This window comes from Bombus pyrosoma, linkage group LG5 (genome assembly GCF_014825855.1).
Source record: "Bombus pyrosoma isolate SC7728 linkage group LG5, ASM1482585v1, whole genome shotgun sequence".
Classification (NCBI taxonomy): domain Eukaryota; kingdom Metazoa; phylum Arthropoda; class Insecta; order Hymenoptera; family Apidae; genus Bombus; species Bombus pyrosoma.
In genome coordinates, this window is record NC_057774.1 from 3,475,347 (window position 1) to 3,498,527 (window position 23,181).

Below are 23,181 nucleotides of genomic sequence, written 5' to 3' on the forward strand. Positions count from 1 at the left end.
CTAGTCGGAACAAATGTTTCACGACTGTACACTGTACATCTGGCACTCCAGGTTTTACGCTCGTGGATAGAGAGAGCGTGTCGTTTTATCGCGAGCACCAATCTATTCTTTGATTGCGCCATTGTGCGTTTCCTCGGTTTACGTACTCGCGGAAAGAAAAAGGGAAGAAAGAACGGAAGACGCGGTCGACTCCAGTGTTTTTCTTTAGCTTTTGTCGGTATTGTTCTTTTTTGCTTCGTAGAAATTAATGGCAAAGCGTAACTCTTTAACGCCCAAGCACTTCAGTTATTATGGAAAATTGCGAAACATATATGTACGTTGTACTTTGCTATTTTGAGGTCGAAGATACGAACAACGAGACAAATTATAAATTATTGACGCATGTTACATTGGTGCAACAGATATTTATAAGTTATTTGTATGTATGAGATTTTAAACGATTTCACAACGTTTTAGCACACTTGATTGAAATTTCAATCGAGTATTACGATATACTTGTAATTCACTCGAAGTGAATCAATAGCGATAGAAATGAACGCTTTGGCAAATAAACAAACGCGACAATAATCCATCCATAAGCAACGCGCGTAAAATATTAAGAATTCCAATAAATAACAAATTAATGGCTGGACTTTCAATTTCCGAAATCAATGGAATTTTTTTCAAATGCATTCATATAACAAGTTTAAATGACCGATTTATCCCGGACAAAATGAAACGTTAAAAACTTATAATTTTCTACTACTAAATTTTCTCAACTTTATCGTTATTAAACGAGACTGTCCTGTTCGTTGCTGAAAAGCAGCAAACGATCGTCCCGCGAGAAGGCAATATCGCGGCACGGTGCATAAAGTTCATAACGCATATGCTTTGGTAACTCCCTATTCAGCCGACGTTCGCATGATGGGAGTACGTCAAAGGGTAAACTTTATTCCACGGCATTCCTTGTGCAGTGGCTCCAACCGAGTCGGATAATCGAGACTCTATTGTGCCACTAATAATATTAGCTTTCGGGACAGCCTGCGTTTTCAGTCGTTCTACGTTGGCAATTCTCAGACGTTACGTTAACGATCGCGACCATTAGAACGCCGAATACGAAAAGAAGTTTGAGAGCTTCGTAATACGATGTGATTATATCTCTTTGGTTCCTGAAATTTTACATTTTCTATTATATTTCTCTGGAAGAAATTACCAACTGAGAAGATAATTTGAATTTTAATAACCAATTAGTGAAAACTTCTGTACTTTCGTAAGGATTACACGGACGAGTCGTATTGTTCAAGACCTATGATTAAATTAATACCAAAAAGAAGTTCAATAAATGAGCCATTTAGAATGTCAAACCGATCAACTCTCTTCCTAAAAAGTTCTTAACTCGCGTATATAACTGACATTTAACCTCTGAGAAAGCAGATCGATGGAGCAACAGTTTAACTTCTGTATAATTCAAATGGACCTCCTTTGTTTTAATATATCGCGTTATAACGAGCATTTTATTTCGCAGATTTCATTATATGCATTCTGTTCAATTTTACACGTTTCAATGTCCCATAGACAATTTACTAAACAGCAGACAATTAGACAAACTTCGAATCGCGTTCCAGCGAAACGATTTCTAACTTTTAACTCACAATATATATTACATATACATATATCATATGTGCGAACGATCGTCTGTCAATTTGAAAAGCATTTCCATCGCGCAATAAATGGCAAATACCTAGACGAGCGAACAAGGCAAAAGCACGATGGTTTTCATTTTCGCGCGTTTTCATTACCGGAGATAATTGACAGAAACATAAACCAGCATTCGCAGATGCATCGGCAATGCAGCAAGGAGTATTCGATACTCGGCAATGTCTCTTGGAAGAGGCCATTAGACGCTCGCCACCTGATTCACTATCCGTTAGCAAACGTTTCACCCTCGCTTCTTTAGCGTGACGCGGACCCATTACCATTTAGATACGAGGTTGCTCGGCCCTAGGTAGGAATTCTAATTCGAGGCCGGCCCGACTAAATTACACGCGGACCGCTTAACGTCCGACGATATTTCATGATCGGCGGCGAGGACGCGGGAATGGCCGCGTGTCCATTCGAAACGTCGATTTCCATTGGCCGACTCGATGCCAGAATGCCATCGTGATCGTCGATGATTTACGGCGTTTCACCTCGTTCGCTACTGTATCGAGTTTTCGTTATACCTCGGCTTAAGTGTGTTTTACGCGCAGGTTATAAACTTGGAGATTCGCAGCTCTTTTTTCTATGGTATAATTTCACGGATATGGGATCAGAGTGGTTAAGGTGAAAATCGTCGTGTGGATATTTGACGTAGTTCGAACGATGAAATACTAGGATCTGAAAACTAGGTTTATTCATAGTGTTTTACTTCTTTTGCTATCGTATCGCATTTTCGTCACATCAGAATCAGAAATTGAACATTGTTTATTGTAAATGTATGAACTTGCATAATATTAATAAGAAACCATCGAAACAGTGTCTAAAAGCGTAAATTATTCGTATCCGTAATATTTCTCATATAATTAGAGATATCGTTAAATGAAAATCTTGCTTCAAGCAAAGCGGACACATTATTCGTAGTTTCTATCGAACGATAGCGCCAAGATCCAGCGCACAGCAAGACGGACTACCCTCTGTTTCAGACATCGCAACCCTCGTGTCACGCTTCACCGAGCTCACCCTTCCTCAAACACAGCTCGAACACTTTAACGGTACCTGTCAAACAAGTCCAGTCTAGCCCAAACCGATTCTAACCCGACGTAAAGACGATTTAATCGCATCACGCGAACCTCTTAAAATTCCACCATCCTCCCCCGAGGAAAACGTACTCGTAGACGACACTCCAATCATTTCGAGCATGGTGGAAGAATTTTCAGTACCGGGAATACGAAACGAGTTCCCCTTTGCATCTTCATCGGCGTTTAAAAGCGTCAGAGAAACCTCCGAACTCGCCACGATCTTGCCTTTCGACGAGGACGGCGATCGAGAAGGGCGTTGAATAAATTCGCTTCTGGCCGCGTTTAAGGAGCGATCGGCCGCTATATAGCCGATCGTCTCGTCCATAAACATTAGATAACGGAAATACGAGGGTGGAAAGGGGCTGAAGATAAAGAGGAGCGCGAGTCGGTGCGAAAGAGGAGAGAGGCAGCCGGTAATAGGCGCGTCCATGAGAAATATCGACGAGGGGCGGAATTCCGGAGATGCTATCAGCCCTTAACCTTTACTCTCTCCCTCTCTCTCCTTCTTTCTCTTTCTCTTTCTCTGTCTCTTTCGCGCTCACTTTCGGCCGAAAGGCGAAACGAGCGGCAACTCGACGATGGTATCGCACGCTCCGAGAATCCGGCTTAATCCGCGAATCGCTTGTTAGCAGTGCAAAAAGCGGCGACCAAGTCGAGGGATCGAGCACGCGGCTTCGAATTAGAAGGGAAGGGAACGTCGAGAGAGGTCGATCGTGACGGAGATATCGCGGAGGTAACGCGCGATGTAATTGACTGATAATGGCAGATAGCTTAATATCTCGCACGGCGTGCCACGGAAAAATAGATTTCGCGAAAGTTTGATGGTATCGATGTTGGCACGAGAATTGATGCGGAAAGGCAGGAAGGAAATACTTTGCGATAAGGGCTGTGGCGGATTTAGCTCTGCGAGCTTGAAGATAATAATCATTTTGGAACTTCTGAACTAAGGCAAATTTGAAAAAGTTTCGGTCAAGTTAAATCGATGTTTGTCGAACCAAGATGAAGTTAATATTTACGTCTGGAGGTTCTTTGACACATCTGTCAGAATATGATATTCGCTTAGGAGGTGAATATTGACTTCGTGCGTAGTAATTAAAATACACGTCAGTTCACGATTATCTTCAAAACAAAAAAGAAGAGTCTCGTTGGAGGTATTCATTGTTTTTCACGCATTCCGGAAAACGCAGGACTCCTCCAGAATGCTGCAGAATAGGCCCATCGAGTGATCGATTATACGTGCTGCTTCCAATTAATAAAATTGATAGTTTTATCCCAGTCTTTGCATATTAATAAACGTATTTTCTGTAATTCTGATAATCGTTTATTAATCTCTTTGACAAACACTTTTGAAGTCCCCGTAGCGTTTCGGGGCAGAAGACTTACAGTGTCATTAGGGTCAAGGTAAAACCGCCCCTGAACGAGGATCATTTTTGTATTGCGTGGAGAAGGTACGGACGCTCGGTGGTAAAATTAGTTAGGTTTCAAAAGCATGAGATCTACAATATCTATAAAAAGTATTGGCACTAATCCTTATTTTCTAATGAGACGCTTTTTCATCAACTTCTATACGCTTTATTTTCGTAGTTTGTAATTCTAATCAATTAACATAGAAATGCTATAATAAGTACAATAATATGCCAATGCTTTTTATAGGCAGTTATATATGAGTTTCGAAAAACGAGATAGGAATTTGAGATAATTTAATGGAACGTAAGGTGTAGAAGACTTGTCAGAAATGTGAGATGCTAATTCGGACTTACGTGTACTTCCTTCACAGTTGCAGGTTAATTTTGACGAATAGACTGATCAAAAATAAATGTGACGTAATTCTCAACACACACCAGTTTACAGCGTTCTATTTTCTTTCCTTGTCAAACTTCGTCCATTCTATGGACATAAATAGAAACAAACCGATATATAAACGTGTATCCTTTGAAAGTTTATCAAAAAATTAGAAGAAAGATAACGAAATATAAAAATATAATGTAGTAAGTAAAAATAGATGGACGATATTTAAGTCTAGTTAAAAGTAGCATAATGCGCAACATTTATAAAACGTTAAAGGAGACTACATCTAAATATACTTAAAGCCGTAAAACTTCTTGCGAAAGACGCAAAACCCAAAGAGCCGGAAAGATTAGGAAAATCACGTCCTGGCTGCGACTCCCATTTAAACCGTCAGCAAGAAAGTTGGATGGCGTAGGCAAGCTTACGAGTAAATAACAAGCAAGAAGAGATATAGTTACACGAAGGAGGCTGTAATTAAAATCGGTTAGTATATACTCGGAGGTAATGAAGGGGCAAACACACAGTTTAGCTATCCAGCGACTCGCGATTTCCTCATACGTTCAGGTACAGTCGTATCGTTGAATGCGAACAACCCTTGTGTCAGATAACATTCCGTTTTCTATTTGTCGTTCGATACATTTTCTAGATACGTCTATACATTACAGCGCAAAAGTTTAAGATTATTCTATTTAAAGTATCCAGAATTTTATTTTGCGTGAGAATTTAGGAAATCAGATTTTACAAATGTTTTATATCTTGCTTTATATTTGACAAGAAAATTAAGGCTATAATATACAGAGAAAGTTTCCAATTTCGTTTTAGACAGAATGTATTATAACAACGAATGTATGAATCAATCGGGAGATATTAGCTTCGCAAAAATTCTATTCAATTTAAATTTAGAATTTAATCCAAGTTAACAATTAATCTCGCATCCACCAATTTTGAGACCAAAATCTACGACTATGACAAATTAGAAACCTACGATTGCAACCATCTACCACTATTATCATCCTCAAAATTATCTTGCAAGGAGTCGTCGATCGCGTCAGCATCAAGAACATCATGCGCACCTATAATCGTATTCGTATGGATGCTAGTTGCGCTAGTGTAATTTCGCAGACGCACACCACTGCATTTCTCCTGTGCATCGACAGCGATTACAATTCCCCGCAACGTAATTCCTTCGAATCCCTAATTGCCGCATTCATTCTCGCTCGACTCCATTTCCAGGCGTTGCGCGTTCATGCGTGCGCGTACTAAGGCTGTACACGCTCCAGCGACACGCACGTGCGCGATTTACGCGCCCGACCACCAAACGAAATAACCGCGGCTCACCTGATCTCTTATGAACATCTGGAATCGATACTGCACGAAAGTGTACAGAGAATACTGTTATTTTCTCCATCTTCCGTCTGCCAAGCTTTTTGGAATAGCGACGACGTTACATCTTTGGAAACGCGATAAATCTTTCAAACTCGCCTGTGATATATGCCGCTTTCGATAGGACGATAGCGCGAAAAACTCGAAGGAAATTCGTCACGCGTTAAAGAAGAATACATGTGGCAGTCGATAACGAAGATACAAATATATATATCGAACTTGATAAAGCGACACAGTGAGACATTTGTCCAGATAGATATTCGGGAGGACAATGGGAATCATGGGTTTAAAGGATTTATTCGTTTTACCAGTAGATTGGTTTACCTCGTCTCTGGATCATTTTAACGAAGTACGTGAGAACGTAAATTGAGATACAAATTATTTTTTTACGAATGCTTCGCTTCTAATTTTCGGATAAATCGTCGTTTGAGAAAACATACGATGTTTGAAAAAAATAGAATGTAAAAGAAAAGCGTAGGCTGAAATCAATACACTGTTCAAACATGTATTTCCAATTCACAACTTTCTCACATTATGTAATTTTTCCAACTTCTTATATCAAATCCTATTCGAAATATTTCATACATTTTTTGTATGTTAACTGCGTTCCGTGAGTTTTTGCATGCTCAAATTTCCCATAATCTCATAAAAATACACAGCCCGACGACACGCGTACCCACGACAGATTAAGCTTCGAAGAAGCAGCAATCAGACTAACGAACGATCGCTTAGTCTCCATCCTTGTTCGCAAATGCGTCTCAAAATTGGAACGGATTGAATTCATGGTCGATTTACCACCAGAAGGAGACTCGAACGTGATTCTGGTTAGACAAAAGCTCACGACGAATTCATCACAGCTCGTACACGTGTATTCGTGTCGCAAAATTGCGGCTGTATGCCGACCGCGACGGAATTCGAGCAACGGCCAAATTCGACGGCTTTAACCAAGAGCCAAAATTGGCTCTTAGGCGCTCCGTAAGGAGACAATTGGACATCGGCCATTCCGCTGAGCGACAGCACAGATGCGACAAAAATATGCACAATTACGCTGAACGTTGGGACGTCGCTTCGTGAATAATAGTCGACCGTTTCTCCATCTTCCGCTTCGTTCCTATAGAAACTCTGGCCAGTGTAGAAATTGGCCCAGGCCACCGTACGACCGTTTTACGGCATCGTTGTCACGACGATTTTTTCCTCATTTTTTTATCCAACCAGAATGTCGTACTTGGGTCTCGTCTTACGAAATTTCATTGCGAGCTTGCTCCTAATACGTACCGGTGATAGAGGATAATCCAATTACATAGCAAAGGTTATGTGGTTCTAATTACAAGGATAATAGGATTATTTGAGTTACCTAAGCTTCAACACCTTAAAATTCAATCTTAAACTTTGCACAAAATTTACGAAACATTTCGCACTTGATGTTACACTCGAACAGCAACTAGCTGTACCTAATAAGTTTGTCATATACGTAAGTCTATCGATAAACCTATACCTGAAAGACGCAACAAAACAAACGATTCGGAATGGAAAGCTTCCTCCGATACTCTGCGGCAAAATAATAGAATCAGGGTGCAGTAGCGCGCATAGCGAAGCGTCGCGTCGCAAACGCTGTTCGTGTTTACCGTATGAAACAAGGCGGGCGTAAAATCGGGAAACAAGCTTTTTCAGTTTTCGCCACTGTCCTCTCTACCCTCTCTACCAACCCCCTCTTATTCGAGAACGCGGGCGGCGTTCGCGCGACGAGACGATATCCGCGCGAAGATCCGTGCCGATGAAATTCCGGGACCGAGGCTATTATCGGGAAGCACTCGTTTTAAAATATACCCCCGGCGTGTGGCATTTGCAATTCCGACGAGGAGTCCGCGAGTTTGCAATTCGTTCGGCAGGAGGCGAGCACGTAGCCGGCCAGACAGCCGAACGCTCGGCCGAGCGTGCGGCGACTCGCATAAACACGCTTCAAGTATCGAGCCCTGGACCAGGAAACGACCAGGTCTTGTGTACCGACAGACGCGACGTTTCCATGCTGGTATAATATGACTTCGTGTCCCGTGCTTGTTAAACGTCCCTCTGGATGCAACGTTATTTATGTACCTTCGAAACAGACGGCCAACGATCGAGACCAAGATGGGTGTGTACAGTGAATCACAAAAGTATTTGTACCAGCGTTTTTCAGTTGCCAACTTTGAGCAATTCTAATCTATTTATAAATACAAGTTTAGTCCTTGCAACGTACATCATCGTCGATACGAATTTTGAAGTTTATATCGTAAAAAATATCAATCGTTCAAAGTTCACAATTGGCAACGTATCGTTATGCCGATAGGAAAATCTGATGATTTTCGAGGATAAACCACACTGGTTGATTAAGGTCCGGAATACCGACCACGTCGAACGCTAATTATTATCGTATAGCGGCATACGTAACAAAAGCCGCTGCGTGATAAATGGAGGGTAGCATCTTCCTAGAGCTCGGGCAAGGAATTTGCAAGCGTACCAGTTCCGAGTAGCTGGCTTCCAATGAAGTGAAATCAGTCTTCACAACGAGTAACCCACAAATTCCCTACCTTAACACATCTTAACAGTACGAATAATTTGTGAGTCATTGTACGCAAGTAACCAAGGGAATAAAAAATAGCCGAATGTGTTATTATATCGTGTACTATTGACCGGGTACTTACAACGTAAAGCGCTGCATCTATCGATTAATATCCGAAAAGTAGTCCGATTTGCATCTTGCGTGGACTCTTTTTAATGATAATTCACCATGAACGCAAGATACATTCGACGTTCTCCATTAAATCACAACTGAAACACAGCCCACGCAGTAATCTATTCCATTCTAAACAGATAATTTCCAGCAACGCCATTTCAGACAAAATGGGAAAGCCACGATAGCGCACGACTGTCAATGATACCGCGCGATATCGGCAGAAGAAGCACGAGCGGAACGTAGCACACAACTGCCATCGTCAACACCGCGTTCCATAACGACCGAAACAATCCTCGAGCGACGTTGGTTTCAGGCGACAAGGGTTATTTAGCGCATTTACGGTGAATCAGTGCTTTCTCCGTGAATTATAACGTTGAATGTTTATCCACTTCTGACGAGAGACCCTCCACGCGACCGACTCTTCAAAGTGGTACCGTTAATTTTAACGAAGAAATACGCCCCCTTCAGAAGGACGCGCTCCCTTCAAAGCCTGGCCTCGCTTTACTTAGCCGACGTAACTCTTTTTCGTAACCCCTTTCCCCTTCCGTTGCTCCCCCTCCCTCTTTATGTGCGCAACGCTGTACCGTGTGTATACCCCAGGTGTGAACGCGCGCTGAATTTTCTCCTTTTTCACCCTATCCTCTCCACTCTCCCGCGCTTCCTTTTCTCTCGACGTCAAAACGACGCCGAAATTGGACGACGGCCAAAAGCGACCCGTGCAGTACGCGAAAAGCCTGTCCTTTTCCTCCATCTCGCCCCTGGCCACCTTCCTATCCCGACCATCCTCGTCACACCTCGTCGTTTCAAATGGAAACCGTCTTCGTTCCCTCTTCGTCCCCGTGCTATCAATTTATCCAGCCATTTCTTGGCCCTCCTTTGCCCTTCCGTTTATTCTTTTTGCGGACTTTCGTCGCCGCGACCAGCCCACCGTGGATAAATTATTGTTTACTCCGTCTAACATGACGTTTCTCTGGCGAGGTTATCGTTTGTTATTAACAATATTTAACTGGCGTTCGTCGCCGAGAAGAACGCAGCGAGTAATGCATAGATTCGTTGGATTTGAACCTCTGGTGATTGTCTCGAGAGCTACGGTGGTTTACGTATCTTACTTTTTCGAAAATTTTTCTGAAATAAATATTTTTATGAAAATGTTTCTTTCTCAACGAATACAAATTCGATTTTGTCGCGAACGAAGAATTGTATCAAATATTTTATCGTATATTTTCGATTTACTTTTCCACATTACATAGAATTATCATTTTATTAGTTGTACGATAATTATAAGGAAATTCTGTATAATGCAAGAAATCATTTGTACTTTCTCTTGTTTTTACATTCTTCGTTTTCTTGATATCGTTATATTCTTATTTACTTCCATATTCTTTACCGCTTTATAGTTTTCCCACTTCTTAAAATTTGTATATCACCAGGGTCCAAATATTACTATTAACAAAGTCATTTTAGTTATTTTTTCTATGTATAAGTTCCTATGAAACATGTTCCCCGAAACATGCAAACACGCGAAAGGAACTTTTCATCGACGTCTCGTCGAATTTGATATAAAATCCAATTCGGAGTGTTCAAGACAGGTATCAATAATTCGTTCGGCCAGGATAAAGGGCCGATGTAAATTTAAAGTGCGGTGTATATCGCAGCGTAGCTTTTTTTCACGAATCGACGAGCTGCGTTAAAATTTATACGACACGCGTTTTCATGCGAGAATATCGAACGATCTCTGACACGCGCCGCTCCATTCCTTTTTTCCCCTTTTTTTCATTTTTCCTCCTCCCTCTCCCCCACTTCGTGACACTTTATTTTCGATAGAAAATTTAATACCCGGTGCTGCTGACGCGTGCAGCGAAACAAAGCAGATTTTAATTATGACGCTGAGCCCCGGGACTTAAAATCAACGGAATAACATTAAACGTAAAACGAACGCTCGTTCCGAAAGTAACACGAGCATTGTCGACGAATATTAATTTACTATACGTTATTTCTGCCTTTTCTTCCTTTCTTAATGGCCACTAGTACCATGACACATGATAATTCCTCGTGAAATTGTGTCGCGACGTTGACTGCCGATATGGTAAATACGTGACTGTCACATTTTTGTACAAAGACAAAAGATTAACCTTTCACTGCGTTCTATCGATCGATACTCCGCGCTTTTCGTAAAACCAGTGACATAAATCAGCAAATAATAGTTTACAACAATACGCGAAGCTCTGTAACGTATGTATAATCAAAAGTAACAAAAAATTACTAAAAAAAACTTAATAAAAATTTAAGCGTATTATAACCGTTAAGAGTACGATACCACGAAATATCAGAAACACATACACCACGATATGTACATGAAAAATATCTACAAATTACAATCGTTCCGATACTTTCGATAATTTCGCTATATGTTCCAACTAAAATGTAATTTAAATAATATAAAATAAATACGCTTAAATCCTTTTTAATGCATCCTCCTATTTTCGTATCAATATCTTGATTAATTAAAAAATTCCAACAAAACCGTCGTTCACGTTGCAAGCTCGTGAATAAAGCGTTAACCGAAATGAAAGGAGGATTTCGCGAACAGAAAGCGGAAAGAACACGCGGCGAAACGGACGTATCAGCATGAAAATACAAAAGAGGTTGCGCCAGGGTGAGGGCGGGGGGTGGAGGGATAGCACGATTGTCGCAGATGAGACGCGAGGCGCAATGCGTTTCAATAAAATTCCTTATATATATTCGGGATCGGGCAAGGGTTTACACGAAAGCGAGTCGAAGGGAAGGTGCAACGCCGCGGAATATTGAGTCGGGGGCTTACGACGTAAACGTGGCCCGTTTCCGTTTTCGCGGTCCTTCCGCGATATACATTCACGCGAACAATACGCGCCCGAAAAGTAGAAATACCCGTCGTGAGACTCACTGCCGCGGAAAATAGAATTTCCAATACGTCACCTCCTAGCTGTTTCGATAACAGAAAACACCGTCTCTCGTACATCGATTCCGCGATTCTTCGTCTCTCGTTCTTCCGTCGTCTGTTATTCCGATATCCGACTCGTGGTGCTGGTCGGATAAGGTTGATCTTGGTGCGAGAGCTTTTGTATTATTATAATTGGACTGCGAATTTTTCTGAAATTTCACATTTTTATGAATATAAAGACTGGAATGAAAATATTTATTTGGTTTATTAAATATTACAACAAATATTCTGCTTTCGATGTTTTATATTCTCTTTTCTTTCGTATTACACGCGTACTTTTGGGTGCACTTTGGCACCTTCAAATTGTCCGCATATACGTAACAATTCGCTGTTTAATTATAATAATGTCTCTAGTGTCTCTAAAATTTTGCGAAATAAATACAAATTAAAACCTGAAATTTACACAGGGTCGTTTCATCAAATTTTTTACGGGTGAACGATCAAATAAAAAAAATACACGAATAACTTGCTAACGGTAAACAGAAATAAAAAAAAATACCAAAGAAAAGAAACGTGTATTCCTTTCTTAAGGTATTCGCCGGCTGAAAGTGCATCCGAGTGCAAATAGTCGGAACGATTAGTCGGTGGTAAAAACAGAAGACGACGTGGGTCGAGGTGGTGAGAGTGTAATACACGTATTCCTATAGAGCGGAACGAGATGGAACCGAGGCCGCAACTTCCCGGAAACAGCTTCGCCTCGGCTTACGCGCGGCCGTTACAGCCGTTATAGATAGCACCTGTTACCTTTACTCAAGCTCCACCAGTCGCCCCTGGCTCTTTCGCCCCGCTTCAATTCGACGCTCCTCTAACTACTCGAGCATCGCTTTTACATATCGCACCAGCGTCCTCTTTTTATCCCCCCGCGTCGACGTGCCGGCAATTCTTTCGTGTGTGCACGCCGGGATCGAAATTTTTACAGCCACGGCTTAGAGACGTGGCGTTGCTTGTGACCGTGATTCGTGAGATAACGTAAGAGCAAGGAATAAGAATTATTATGTATATGCTCGAATGTTCTCTTACGATGGATCTTTAGTGAACGAATAAAATTGAAAGGAGTTGCAGATAGGAGATGTGTAAAATTAATAAGAATGATCGTATAGATTTAGAAAGATTCAATGATCGTTTCGAATGATCGATATATTATACGTACTGCTGATCGAAGATTTGAGTTTACTTTTTCCAGTGTACCTATATTGAATCAGCTGCTAACTTTGTTTATTTGTACGTTTGGAATGAACGCTAGAAATGTCAATAACAATATCTTTGATTAAAGATCAGAAACAACCTGACCCAAGCAACAACATCGATATCGTAGCAGAACACTGTTGGTAACTTTCTGCAAGATTATTGGAATTGTCAACAATTTACAAAGACCCTACCGAATCATCCCTTCTAGTTCGATTGGTCGCAAACCCTTACCTATAATGTTTATATAATCCAGCCAACAGTCGCTAATAACCTTTGATGTTGATGCGACTCGGAACTTATAAATAAAAAAGGATATGTTTTACTTTGATGACATTGTTTTACCAAGAAATTCTGTAAAAGTGGAAGAATACAAAATTGAGTTTTTCTTCAAATCCTTCGGTTCTATGAAACACATAGCGATTGCAAACTTTTCATCAGTACGATACCTATAAACGTATCGCGTAAATATATCATTTGAGAAATATGTTTATCCTAATAAATGGCAGGACTAATACCCAACGTATACTTACAAGAGGATGAAACAAATTGTTAAACATTAATACGTTTCTGTTTGTTCGGATAAGAAAAACAAATTAAGATTAAATCCTGAACAATGCTAGAATCTTGACTAAACAAGTAGAACGAGACGTTTTTGATCAACCGCGTAGAACTGTTACGTCTATAGACTGCATCTACTTATGAGCAGACAAAGTAGAACGGGGAAGTCTATGATCAGACCTCGCTCCAAATAAACTCTTTTAAATTCTGTTAACAATTTTAGACGTCAACGAATGATGGAAATTAAACGATCCGATAGAAATTAATCGAAACGGAATTGCGTTCCCTTTTAATTTTCGTAATACGTTGTCAAGATTTTCCATCATGCCACGAAAAGATGCGTCGTGCAATATAACCGCAAAGTTTCTCATCGACGGAAGGAAATTGGTTTGAAAAGAGGCGATCTAAAAAAAACGTAACAACTTGTCCTTGCTTTGGTAGGTCTTGCCGCGACAGGAAATTGATTTACCTGCACACGTGGATTTATCTTTACGCTGTGGAAAATATACTCGTCTTTCCCGATCAGCAGCGCGGCCTCGCTTATCGTCTCTATCACTTATCCATCTTTTTAATACTTTAAACAGCACTTACAAGTTTATAAGTCGACCTGTAGATTTATTTCTACCGAATATTGAAAATTAAAAATTATTATAACCATATATTAATCTATAATGTGTACTTTACATATCACCTGGAGATCATTTCGAATACCGTTTGACTGTTTGACTCAAACATTGTTATAATTTTATTAATACTTACGTCGTCGATGACAGCGTAAATTTTCATAATGAAAAACAACAGCGTGAATTGTTCCTATACTATTGTGCAAAGCGTATATACAAAAATTGTATATGAAATCATAGAGGCACTATAGGTACCAGTGATTTTGAAAGTAGCTTTAAAAAATACACTTTCAAAGCCGTCGAGCAATTTAGCTTTTCAATTATTTTTCGCAAATGGTTTCGTGTTATTAAAATATGGATCGGTGTAACAAAAAATAAATGGAAATTTCTCTCAATCTTACTTTTCATCGCTTTGCAAAGCGTTTCCATTCGCTAGTATATTTTCAAATTGTTTAAAAAATTATTCGACGTTTAATCTGTTGCTATTCAGAAGGAAGAGACGGTAGGTGCAAACGATTCTCAAAGAGACGAAATAGAAATTGATAATTGATCGGCTTAATTCTAAAGCAAATTGTCGTGAAAGTAATGTGGTAGTATAATGACGATACACGACACCTAAGACACATAGATACTTATACGTTTATCATTCATATTATTAATACTTCATCTTTATATGGAGCAATTATTTAAAGATCTAAGATTATGAATGGATTACTTAAAGATTGTAGGATATAAACGGCGCAAACTACTCAAAAAGATTCAAAGGCCTGATGGCCAAGAAATTCTATCTCAAAGCGAAATCGCCATTGCACCTCCGATTCCTTACGAATGAAAAACAGCGCGTCGGATGTCTCTACGATGCAAGCAGAAAATCCAACGTCTGTAATCCTGAAACGTCTTTGACGTTGCGGAATAACGTTCGTTTCCAACGATATCGCAACGAATCTCTGTCTCGGCGAGTTATTACCATCGAGCTGGGGATCTCGAGGCGCCACACGGATAAGATTATTCACCGATGTTCTCTTAATCTTAATAGAATTACTCTCGAATCGAGAGATTCCCGCGATCCTTCCGTAATCCCAGTTTCGCTCGGTGGAGAGCTGCAAAACCATGGAAACGTAACCCGAATCGTGCCTGGCCGTGTCCACCATTTTTAACCACGTTGGTGCAGCTGGCCACGACGCGATGGATCCATGGAATTCAACTTATTACGGGCGTACACGTGTACGTTGCCGCGTGTAACGTGCGCACTAGATTCGCTCTTAAGTTACAATCAGTTCGACAAGTAGCAACGTGTCACCGACTGATTGTGCCAATATACCTTGCCGTTTCCGCCCGACCGCTACATCCAATCGGTTTTCATCCCTCCTTGCTTCCTCTCCTGCCTCTCTTTCTCGTCTCTGCATCTGGACGGCAATCGAGCATTTTTCCTCTTCGCATCGAGTTTGAAATCTGCGAGTGTTTCTTCGTATCGTTCGGTTTCGTCTTGCGAGAAACCTTTCCGCAGTTAATATTTTAGTCGACGAAGAGAAGTTCGTTTATTGCTAATACAATTTCCCTGTTCGTGGATGCACTGCTGTTTTCCTTTTTTCTTTTTTTAACGCGTTGTCAAATTTTTGCTGGAAATAAATTCGCACTACCGTATTTACATTTAGAAGAATTAAAATCGACGTAACTTTGATTTGTCAGGTATGGTGATGTTTGGTAGGTTTGGTGATACAAAATGTATCTTGTTAACATTCTCATCGGAATATAACATGCAGAAGGATTTAACGTAACGGGGAATTTGAAAATCAATTCTATGTTTCCTCTAAGATTTTCCTGAGTAAGAATATTGAATTTATTTCAGCCTATATTTTAACACCGCTATATTCCTAGCGAATCTTTTACATTTGACAAGAAGAATTTCAGCTGCTTTTCTGAAACCTCGTAAAGAAGCCGAATTCTTTCTCTAAACTTCATAACCATTACCAACGCCTGCAAAATTCCCGTGCAGATAAGCGTAGCACCCGTATACTTTTCCATCGCCTTATACCTCCTCAACCAGTCATCTACCTATCCAATAGTTCCATCTACGTCTCTCTTCTTCTCCGTCCTCTGCGTCCGCTCCTTTCATCCCTGGTGACTGAGCGTCTGTTCGCAAACTTAGCTTCAAAGACCGGATGCAATTAGCGAGCAAGAAAGATCCACGTTGAGGGAGAAGGGAGACCACGAAGGAAGAGCGAAAGAAGCCGAAGAAGATAAAAAGGAAAAAAGTAGAAAGAAGAAGAAGGTTTGAAGGGATGATAGGAGGAGGTAGTCGGCCGTTTGCGAGCAAAATTTTCACGGAATCACGATCACGTCCATCATCGGTTCCTTGCGAAAGTAATTGGTACTACTGCGAATTCGCGTAATTGATCCGAAAACGTTTTTCGAGCGGCACGTCGCGTCGCCAACGAATCCCTTGGATCCCTGAAAGATTTCTCTCATCCTCTCCTCGCCCCCGCTTCCGTCTGCTTCTCCATCTTCGGATAGAAGGTAATCACCGGGTGATTACGCCGCGTACTTACACACGGACACATTGAAAAAAGAAACGAAGAATACGATCGTTACAGCGCTCTCCTTTCGATATCCTCGACGAAGGCTACGATAATTAATTAGTCAGGTCGGCTGATTTACTGATCGCGAAATAGCAAGGTACCTGGCTCGCCGACCTTTGATCCGCTGATTTTGATCGAGATTAACGTCGTGCGCCAGTTACGCTGCCGTGCTTCGACTTTGATTCGACAGAGGAAAGGAAGCGAAAGAAGCAAGCGAAAGAAAATAAAAAAGGAACGACTTAAAGGAGTAAACAGAGACGAGAGTGAAAGAGAGAACGGCAGGCAGATCGGAGAAGAAAGTGGAAGAAGGCTGGTCCGCCGCGTAGAAAAGTTGCATTGGTGCAGCGGTCTGGTTGGCTGCTGCTACTACTACTACTAGCAGCGCTCTCGGAGCCGCAAGTAATTAGAGAAAAAGTCGCGACCCAGATGTGGGCGAGCGTGTCGATCGATTACAGAGCGTAGCCTCTCTTTCCCGCGCCCAGGAAAATTTTCCTTTCGAGAAGCTCGCTGGAGAATGTCAAAAAGATGGATGCATGTTTCACGGTGGCCGCCGCGTCGTCATTCTTCTTAGATGGTCGTTCAGTGTTTGCAAACGACTATCTGACTGAGAGAAAGTCATAATTTTCGTCATTTTTTCTTGCCTGCTATCCTTATTCCTTTTAAGTTCCTAATCTCATAAAAACTCTTAATCAGAATATTATTTACTTAGAAAGATTATTTAAGTAGACTTGTATGAGTATCGAGATTCCATCGTCTTTCTATCGCAATTCTTAGATAAACACGTTCCTCTACAAAATTTATAATACGCGAAAAGATCTACTTTAAATATCTCTTTTTACAACGGGAGAAGTGGTATTCTTTAAGATCACTGATCGAAGAGGATTCTTCAAGATTACTGACAAACATAACTGATCTGTATGTACTCATCACGCCAATTATACAATTAACTTTTATACCTATCAATCTAAATGATATAGTAATTGAGAATCTTTAAGGAAGATTTTAATAAATAAGGGACAAAAATTAGATAATAGGAAATGACGAAGCTTAGGCGTTTTTCGCATGTTACCATCATTCCTCCTAGATGAACGCCGCCTTTTCATCTTGCGCCATTACATACGAACGCAAACCTATGAGTTTACGACGTGTCTGGAAGAACCGGAAATGGCCATGGACCGAGATTCTCGCAATGCTATCGTAGTTATCGGTGCAATTAAGGGAAACGAGGGTCGCAAGACCGTTATAAAGCTCGTAGCTAGTTTTCGGAACACCGTGCAGCTTGTTACGTCTTAATCCCTCGAGTTGCGTGCAAGTGGCTTCCCTGACTGATTTGCGATTAATTGAAAATATTTGTCCGCTTCGAGCGAGTTTTCGAATTCTCAAGTTTGTCGAAGGGATCGTGGAACAAGGTTTTTTGAATTGCGATTAAATTGAAATGAACGAAAGATCGTTGAAATTATATTCTGGATAGGTATTTTCTTAGTCTGATAAAGTAATATTCTAATATTATCGTGTTAGAAAAAAAAGAATAACGATAAAATAAAATTACATCGTCTATATCTTTATATTTCATCAAATTTTAGATTTATAAAAGATTTATAAAAATACCATTAACTTTTTTATAAAACGTTGTAGATTCGTCATCGTATAAAAGACTCGTATCTTTCAATTTAGTGTATTCTTTACTCAAATACTTTCGGTGACCAAAATGAAAATCGGACAATCAATGAGACTCTCTGTACAGTACGAGATACGGACGTGTACAGACGCTCCAGTTGAACATTTAATTACCAACGCACGATGCATCGATGTTCGCAAACTATTTAAAATCAATCGTTTGGAAACCACGTTATACTCGCAACTATATGTACGTAGAAAACTGATTAATCATCTAACCATAAAAGGTTCTTCCTGCGATCTCATCAATCTGACATCGTCTGAGCTACGCTGAGTGAAAAAAATTCGCAAAAAATGTCTATTCTCGATCATTAAACAAAACGAGAACTTCGAAAGGTAGGTCTTGATGAAACTGGTCAAGTTAAACGCAGACGGTGGAAGTGTTCTCGCGCGCGTCCATTATACTCGCATAAAGGATTCCATCTAGGCGTTCCCATTATCTCGTAAAAATACGACTCTGTTCGACTCTGTGGAAAAAAGGTCGCGATCATTTATACCGCGATTTAATAGCAGATTAACGAGGCAATTTGCGTCAAAGGAGGGTAGCCGGGTCGTTTAATCGGCGGAGACGGCTAATTTGTCATCGACATCGATACCTATCTACTCGTAATTTCGTGGCGGATAATTCGTGCGGCTCGTAGATCGGCCCTGGCCGCTTTCGCTTCCTTCCTCTCGCCGATCTATAAAACTAATTGATCTCGTTCGCGACGTTTTTCACCGGCCATCCACGCCACGAAGATCGATCTTCCGTCGTATTGGACGCGGTCGTGCGAAGAACTCGCGGTAATTAACGGGCCGAAACATTTTTAAATATTGCCCATAGATAGCGTTTAATTGATAATTAAGGGCCGTGTAATTAGTCGAAATTCGTGTACAATGCGCTTCCTTCGCGCTCGCGATGTTACAACGTTTACGGGAAATTAATTAGCTCCGATACATTTATCACGGCCGATCAAAACGTGATAAATTTAAAAGGTCTTTTGCCCGGACGCAACCACCTCCTCTCGCGAGTTTACCATTATCGAAATTGTCTATAGGCGGCTGTTAAATGATTGTAATTAATTTACTGTGAAATGGATACTGAGCCACGCCGATGTTGTCTCAGCCAATCAACGTGCGAAATTCGTTTCGAACGCTGGCTGACACCTTCTGTCCCGAAAACAGACATCATCCGTTCTAATGAACGTTCATCCATCTTCCAATTACATTTCGATAATAAGTTATTGCATCTGATTAGCCTGTTCTCTGTTGTTTTGTTATCGATCATCGATTACGAAGGGCAATCAATTTTTCTATTCGGAAAAAAAAAGATTTTCTAATACCTAGACAAGCTACAAAATATTTAACAGATTATCGAAACGATTATTAATACAATCAATGAATACATATTGTACTAATGCACGTACGATTGAAATCAAAAGATATTACTTTTAATTACACGATACGTGAGAAGATAATATCCTTACGAATCCCTAATGATTATAATTAAGAGCTTGAATAAAATACTACACCGTATTGAAAAAGTCACGTCCAGTATACGAACGAATACTTACGCAGTCGATTCCGTATAAACCAACAGCTTCTTTCCGTTCATAAAAATCAACCATCTTAGCAACTGAGAAAAAATCTCGATACGTCAACTACCACTAACAGGATTAACCATTCGGGCAACCTATCCAATCTGCAGCTTCCAACTTGTTCCGACAAAAAAAGTCCTTTACAAATCCAGCACGACATCTACTCTCTGCCGTGAGACAGCTCTCAACCTCGATCCATATTCTCCTGTGAAAGAGGGAGTCAAGCGAACGTTCCCAGAGCCAAACTGCACCAGCCAGAAACACCCTTTTCCCAGCCAGGTCAATTCTCGGCCTTCCAGGATCCGTCTTGCAAATCATGCAAGGTCGTTCGTTTTCGGAAAAATGGACGACGCTGGCGTTTCTAACCGGCGACAACGCGGCGTCCCTTTACGAGCGGCTTTTGGCCAGTGGCATGTCGTTGGCTCCCGAAACGGGTTTTCGCCGAATGTCGCTCCCTTGCGGCCGGTCAGCGGGGAGTTTTACGCGCGTACGTGCGGTATTGATCGTTACGCGCGAGAGCACGCCGCTTTTTACCGGCCATGAAATTTTCCCTAGATTACGGTGGATTTGGCGTGGTACACGGCGTGCTCGCGACCACCACGCCGGATGGCCGCTGCTCGTATTTAATGGATAGTTAAGTGGAGGTTTCCTACGTGGTACGAATATGCCCCAACTCGAAACCGCGTCGCATGTGTCGCGAATACGCGCGCGGCCAGAGTTGGCGAAAACGCGTGGCCAACTCCGCGGACAAACGTGTACGATCCCCTTCCACTGCTTCTCTGTTGTGTTGGTGCTTGTCGTTTTGTATTCTGGAGTTTTACGACGTGGACAAGGAGCTCGGAACGATGTTTTTCTCTTTTTTGTCTTTTTTTTTTTTTTTTTTTGTTTTGAGAAAAGGTCTGATATAATTGTAACATTTTCATTGAGAATAGACTTAATTTTATTCTACAGAAGCTGAGAATTTTTGTTTCTGGCGATTTTCATGGCTCTTGCATATTATATCTTAGGAGTTGTTTTTCTGATGGGAGAAGATTTACATAAACGTCAATGAATTTCAGAGTTCTTTCTTTTCTGATTATTCAAGACGCTACTTTTCGTCGCCTATATATTTTCCATAGGAGAAATCCTCTGTACTTGTAACGGTTGATGCAAAAACACCCGATATTAGTTACATTCCTGTAGGCAGCAAAATTTAGCGACTATATTACGTAGAGTATAATTTGATCCCGTGCTCCAAAGTTTATCTGAATTTCTCTTTCCATAGAGGGGTTAAAAATCGATCGGAAGCTACATAGAAGCAAAATAGAACTGGTCTATTGAACCAGGAATCAGAACCGACGAAATCGCAACCTGGGTGAGTTTCATAGAGAAGAAGAATCGATCATCGTGGCCTCTTATTTCCCGCGAAAAATCGCTTATCCACCACTTGCCCGCGTAATTGCACAACAGCCAGGGCATAGAAACGATCCGCGTATTAGGAACATAACCACACCAAACACGTACCTATAGTGACCGAATCGTTTCTGAAGCTGACCCTAGAACGAATGAAACGCCACAACATTCCTATATAGAAGCTTTTACGGCTTGCTTTAGATTATACGCATGAGATAACGACCGAAGAAACAGCGGCGAAGCGAGCTTTTATTTGCAGCCGACGGAGAAGGTATACGAAACCGCCCTCTCGCTTTATCCCCGTAACGCGGCTGGTCCGGTCTCTTTAAGTTAGCCCCTTTCCCTTCTGCAACAGCGACCTCTTCATCTTCTTCCTTCTCTTCTGCTTCTTCTTCTCTTCTCTCTAGTTCTTCTCGAGATCCATACTCGAGCTCGAACTTAACTTGCTGGACGATTCGTTTCTCGAACGAATGAGAAACACGAACTAGTTGTGGAATTGACAGGGTTTTGCCTGTCCGGTTTATTTTCCTTTGTCTCTGGTGGGCGGCAGGAGGACTGATACGATTCGGGATTTGAGTTTAGCAAGCATAAGAGGTAGGTCAGGGCGACACTGACACGCTCGCTGTTGTCCGCTCAGGTGACGTTCGAGTGGGTTTGTGTTTGAAAGTGATCAGAAGTTTCTTGATGTTGCGAGATTATCGATGGAGATCGATACATAAATAATTAGATGGCGGACATTTGTGCGAATTCATATTTTCATGAATATAATTAAAAGAATGGAATCTAGGTATGGAACTGTTCCAAAAACGGGAATCTCTCTTTGACATGATAATTTCCTTTCCTATGTTCTTTCATTTATTAAAAATAAATTACATCGTACTTTTGCGAGTATTAAACCCGAACAAACTAACATTGATTCGATTTTATCCACGTTTAGCATGGTTTCTATCTATGGAAATAGTCGGACGTTGGAAATATATTCTTCCCGTTAAGGAATAACGTGATTAACTAAATAATTGCAATTTTCTTTAGAGAAAAAAATATTCCGAACAGACAAATATTGTTTAAGAGAAAGAAGAAAAAAATGGAAGATTGGGTTGGCTTTCTGCTACTTCGTTTCCTTGTTGAGTGTTGATTATTCGGAATTTGAATTCATTGGCGATTCGTATGCGCGCCACTTAATAGGAAATTCCGTTTTCCTATCGGACTTGTCCTATCGGTAAGATTCTTTCGTTATCCTTCTCCCCTTCTTTCCCCGCTTTCTTCCCGGAATCGTAACTTCTCTGTGCTTCTGCGCCAGGGAATCGCGGTCACGTTCCAACTAAGTTCAGCCGTTCGTACAAAAAGGTGATTTATCTCGACGATGAAGGGGAAGGTATTTAGATTTCCTTCTCCAACGTTACCTCTTCGAGGCAATTTTTAACTCTGCTACAGTTCTGCCGATTTCCTTTATACTTTTTCCATCGGTCGATTCGCTGGTTAAACATTCGTAGATACAAAGACGGATATTTCGAATAAATCGACATCATAATCTGCGAAATTTCTTGAATAAATACCTTAAGCGCTGTCGATTCTCTAGGAAAACCAATCACTAAAATAAATATCTTTTTAAGTAGTTGACACTCTGGAAAATTTCTAGTTTGCACTCTACTTTTGGCAAATTTTAAATTATTTGCTTTCTTACTGATAAAACTTCGAATAAAATATTAATTTTACCAACATATAAAAACTGTGTTAATCGGCGACATTCGACTATAATTAAACATCGCTGTATTTGGAGATAAATTACATACTCGTTCTTCTGCCCTCGAAAAATCGACATACGATAGTGACATAAAAAATTGCCCAAGGATTGATAATCGAGGAATTTTCGTTCTCCTTCAAAATTAACTGTGCTTCGGTGTAATTGGAAAAATTAATTAATTGCACAGAGTAAAGTTGAAACTTAAATAACGATACTTTATATA

At 40.8% G+C, this 23,181-nt stretch overlaps 1 protein-coding gene across 3 annotated transcripts in view; it reads right to left on the minus strand.

The window, feature by feature from the left end:
- The window catches only part of LOC122567626, a 585,073-nt gene that overhangs the window by 501,301 nt on the left and 60,591 nt on the right, over positions 1-23,181 (minus strand). The window contains exon 1 of one of the 3 annotated variants that reach the window (XM_043726375.1): positions 11,596-11,702. The exons of 1 other annotated variant lie outside the window; for it this stretch is intronic. The gene's annotated coding sequence lies outside the window, so the exon portion shown is untranslated. Of the gene's footprint in view, positions 1-8,608; positions 8,628-11,595; positions 11,703-23,181 lie in introns of those variants that run through there. One more of the 3 variants, XM_043726373.1, reaches the window with a different exon arrangement.